This window comes from Galeopterus variegatus, unplaced genomic scaffold, assembly GCF_000696425.1.
Source record: "Galeopterus variegatus unplaced genomic scaffold, G_variegatus-3.0.2 Scaffold8299, whole genome shotgun sequence".
Lineage (NCBI taxonomy): Eukaryota > Metazoa > Chordata > Mammalia > Dermoptera > Cynocephalidae > Galeopterus > Galeopterus variegatus.
In genome coordinates this window covers 52301-57827 of record NW_007734410.1, presented here as the reverse complement: position 1 = coordinate 57827, position 5527 = coordinate 52301, and positions in this window count along the sequence as shown.

Here is a 5527-nt window from a genome sequence, read left to right as displayed (position 1 = left end):
CCTTCAAGATCAGATATTCTTTCTTCTGCTTGTTCTAGCCTGCTGCTTAAGCTATCAGTTGTGGTTTTTATTTTGTTGATTGAATCTTCCAGTTCCATGAGTTCTGCTACATTCTTTTTTAAGGTATTAATCTCTTTGTAAATATCCTCCTTCATATCCTGGATTTTTTTTTTTTTTCTCATTTCATTATGTTGTCTAACTGAGTCTTCTTGTATCTCAGTGAGTTTCAAATGTCCTCCTTCATATCCTGGATTTTTTTTTTCTTGTTTCATTATGTTGTCTGAATCTTCTCATATCCCACTGAGTTTCCTTAAGATTGTTGCTCAGAATTTCTTTTCGGTTGTTTCAAGGGTTTCCTGCTCTATGGGGTCTAGTATTTAAGAATTACTGTATTCTTTTAGTGGTGTCATGTTTTCTTGGGTTTTTGTATTTCTAGTATCTCTGCATTGATGTCTGGTCATCTGGTAGAGGAGTTGCTTCTTCTATTACTCTGGAGAGGGATTTGAGAAGAGAGGCATCCTCTTCTTTGTCTGGTCTCTGCTGGTGACTCTCCTTGTATCAGTGCAGTCAAGTCTGTGGTGGCCACCTGCACAGTGGCTATGGCTACTGCTGTGGCATCAAGCCTCTTTTGCAGCAGTCTTGGCTGTGGCAGTGGCTGTGATGGACCATCCACATGGAAGTGGTGTTCTTGGTGTGCTTTCTTCCTGCTTCTGGGAGGAGGGTGTGGGCTGCCCTCAGCTCCTGCCTAAACCCCTGGGCACTGCTCTCTTGCCTGCTTCCAGGCAGAGCAGGTGGGCTGCCCTTGGCTCCTGAATGACAATAGATTTCTCACAAGAAACCATGAAAGCCAAAAATAAGTAGCAAAGTGCTTTTCAAGTACTAAAAGAAAAGATCTGTCAGTCCAGAATTCTACATCCAGCAAAAAAAATCCTCAAAAATATGTTAAATGTAGATGGTACAAATACACCAGTTAAAAGACAAAGATTAGCAGAGTGGATTTAAAAACATGATCCAACTACACACTGTGTACAAGAAACTCACTTCAAATATAAAGATATATGTAGGTTGAAAGTAAAAGGATGAAAAAAGATACACCATGCAAATGTTGATCAAAAGAAAATAGGAGTTGCTGTATTAATATCAGATGAAGTAGATTTCAGAGCAAAGAAAGTTGCCAGGGACATTACATACTGATAATAGAATCAGTCTACTAACAAGGTATAGCAATCCTGAATGTGTATGCACCAAACAACAGAACTGCATGAATCAAAATTGATAGAACTGAAAAGAAAAATAGATAAATTCACAATTATAGTTGGAGATTTTAACACCATTCTCTCAATAATAGATGGAATTACTAGTCGGAAAATCAGCAAGGATATAGAAGAACTAAATACCATCAACCAACAAGACCTAATTAATATTTATGGAACACTGTCCCCAACAGTAGCAAAATACTTATTCTTTTCAAGTGCCCATGGGGCATTCACCAAGATAGACCATATAACAAATATGTCATAAAACATATGTCAAAGATCACAAAACAAACCTCAACAAATTCAGAAGAATTGAAATCATACAGAGTGTGATCTCTGAATCAAACTAGAAATTGGTAACAGAAAACAGCAGGAAAATCTTCAAATGCATGGACATTAAATAATGCACTTCTTAATAATTCATGGGTCAAAGAGGAAGTCTCAAAGGAATTTAAAAAATCATATTGAACTGAATGAAAATGAAAATGAAAATACAATGTATCAAAATTTGGGGGACATAGCTAAAGCAGTCTAAGATTAACTCATACCAATAAATGCTTACAGACAGATCTCAAATCAGTAATTTAAGCTTCCACCTCAAGAAACTGGGAAAAGAAAAGCAAAATAGGCCCAACACAAACAGAAGGAAGGAAATAATAAAGATAAGATTAACAATCAATAAAATGAAAAACATAAAAACAACAGAAAGTTAATGAAACAAAAAGCTAGGTATTTTTTTTTAAAGATCAATCAAATTCATCAACTAAATTGATGAACCTCTAGCAAGACTGATAAAAGAAGAGGAAGACACAAATTACCAATATCAAGGATAATATTAGGGCTTCTGGTCAAGATGGCAGAATAGACAGTCCCCAGTGTCACTCTCTCCCACAAATCAACCAATTTACAGCTAAAAAAAAGCAACAAAATCCAAGCCGGGGCCACTAGAGCTCAGGGGAAGAGGAGAAGAGACCTACAGAGTACATGGAGGCAGGAGAAGCCACGATGAGAAAAAGAAAGAACTGCTCCATTTCGAGCCCTGGCCACTTCCAGGCTAGAGCTCCTGAGTGCACAGAGCAGGAGCTGGCAAAAGCCTCAGCTGTGCCCTTTCAATGAAGTTGCTTAGAGGCAACAGGGGAGATGAGGGCCTTGGTGGCCCCCAGACCAGTAAGACCACTAATAGGGTTCCCGTGGACCCACACAGGAGTGAGGAGCCAGAACAACTGAAAAAAAGGAGCCACTCAGAGGCTGGTAAGTCATCGCAAGGGACCAGAGTATGGCCCATCCTATGGGAAGTATCTGCAGCATGGGCAGTGGGGGAGACAGGCCCACCAGGGGAACAGTGGGGCACAGCAAGGACAGCTGATCTACCCTCCAGTCAGTGCAGGACCACTCAGAGGAGACTAGTCAGGAATACAAAATTGCAGGGGGAGCAGTTTGATGAAAAGACTCAGGCCCAGACCAGAGTTTCTACACAACCCAGGTGCACCAGATTTCACCAGACCTGGAAGTTCCTATAAAGTAAACCATTAAAACCTGAGCTGCACAAAAAAGCCTTCCCCAGGGAATCAGCAACAAAGCAGCAATTTAGCTCAACCACAGAGCTCAAGTACTGGTCCCCACAGGAATTTACCCCACTTTAGAAGTAAGCAAAGGACAAAAAATTAGTTCCAGCATAGAATTTAAGTGGTGGGAACAGCAAATAATCCAACACAGAACTGAAAGAAAAAACAAAGTACCCACAACCAGGGACAAACTTTGATCTTAACTAATAAAGGTCTCATTTCACCAAAGTACACCTGTAACACCTAGAAGGACCAGAAGTGCCCTGGGCTACCAATCCAGAAAGGGCGGAGCACTGGGGGCCTCAGCCATGCACCCTGACACCTGCAACCAGTTCCAAGGGTGGGGGCCAAGGGCCTCAGCCACACCTCTCTGACACTTGCAACCACCCCAGCAACGACCACTGAGTCACCGCAGGAAGTGTCCCAGGTTCTCCTGAGCTGGGGTGGTGGGGTGCCGAGGGCCTTGGATATGCCCCCCCAACCGTGCAACTAGCCTGGCAACAACCACTGAGCCACCACAGAAAGTGCCCTAGTCTCTCCCGAGCTAGAGCAGTTAGGGGCCAAGGGCTCTGGCCACAAACCCCCCAACACCCACAACCAGCCCAGCAACAACCACCAAGCTGCAGCAAGAAGGGTCCCAGCTTCCCAAGATGGGGTGGTGGGGTGTGAGGGCCTTTGCCACACCCCTCCTGACATCTGCACCTAGCTCAGCAATGACCAAGCCACCGCTGGAAGCCCCCTGGTCTCCCCTGTGGGAATGAAGTAGGTGCCACAGGCCTCAATCCTGCCCCTCCTCCTTCCTCCTTCTTCCATCACATTTCCTTCCGCTTTCCCCTCTCCCCCTCCTTCCCAACTGCTCCGCAACAACATCCTAGAATGTAAAAAAATAATATTAATAAGATAAATTTGAAAAAAAAAGAAAAACATTGGCTATCACTACAGACTATGCAGATCCTAAAAGGATAACAAGATAAACAACTACACCCATATAAATTTAACTTGGATGAAATGGACCAATTTCACTCAATATTAAATAAATCATTTGAAAAATCTTCTAACAATTTTTAAAAATTGAATTCATAGTTTAAAAAAAGCAACTTCCTGTCTTGGTGGACCCACACAACTAGTTTGGAGATTCACAGGAAGGAACCACAGGACTCCACATAAAGTTCTACTCTAGATTAAGGTTTATTACAACAAAGGACACAATGCAGGAACAGCAGGAAAAAGATATTTATAGGCAAAGGCTAGAAGGGTCAAATGCATACTTTCTTGTCCTCTCTCTGCAGGGATAGCACAGACACATCTGCAGAGATGTGTGTGAGACATCCTTGCCCAAGAAATCCCACTTGAGTCCTGAAGACAAAATTCTTACTGGGAACTGGTCACATACCTCCCATGTGACAAAGCATAGCCCCAAACCAGGCACCAGGTATGCATCTTGAATCTGTATGTTTACCTTAAACATGCTGACAACTTGGTTCATCTTGACCCACTGCTTTGGGCATAGAGAATATCTTACCCAGTAGCTATGTGAATACTCCAAGTGTTTAGTTCTCAGAGTTTGACCAAGGGTCATCACCATGGCTACAGAGATAAGTGAGAAATGAGTAAAACAGACCTGTTGTATTAACTCTTTCCTTGTACTCTCAAAAAAGAAATCTCTAGACCCAAATAGTTTCACTGGAGAATTCTACTGATATTTAAAGAAACATTAACACCAATTATACATAATCTCCAGAAAATAGAAGAGGGAGCACTTTCTAACTTATGAGGCCAATATTACCGTGACACTACAACCAGACAAAGACTAGAGACCAATGTCACTCATAAACATAGACACACAATTCCTCAACAAAATATTAGCAAATCAAATCCAGCACTAAATAAAAACAATTTTACACCATATCCAAGCAGGGTTTATTCCCCAAATACAAGGCTATTCAATATTCAAAAATCAAACAATGTAATCCAACATATTAACAGGCTAAAGAAGAAACAAAAACCCATATTATTATATCAATTGATACAGAAAAGCATTTAACAAAATCTACAAAAAGTATACAGTTAACATCATACTTAATGGTGAAAGGCTGAACATTTTCCAGCTAAGATTAGGAACAAGGCAAGGATTTCTACTCTCGCCACTCTTATTCAACACAGTACTGGATGGAAGTCCTAGGAAGTGCAATAGGCAAGAAAGGGAAATAAAAAGGATACAGATTAGAAAGGAAGAAATAAAGCTTTCCCTACTTTCAAATAACATGAATGTCTACATAAAAAATCTTAATAAATCAACAGCAATAAAAAACTTCTAGAACTAATAAGTGAGTTCAGCAAGGTCTCAGGATACAAGGCAACATAATTAATTGTATTTCAATTAATTTAAAACAGTAATTTATAACATAATAACATTTACAATCACACAAAAAGTTGAATACTTAAGTATAAATCTGACAAGACATGTATCAGATTTGTATACTAAAAACTAAAAAATGCTAACAAATAAGATCTAAGTAAATGGAGAGACATACCATGCTCATGTATTGGAAGACTTAACATAGTAAAGATGTCAGTTCCCAAATTGACCTAAAGGTTTAATGCAATTCCTATCAAAACCCCAACAAGAATTTTTATATATATTGACAAGCTTATTCTATAATATATACAGAAAGGCAAAGGAAATAGAATAACCAAAACAACTTC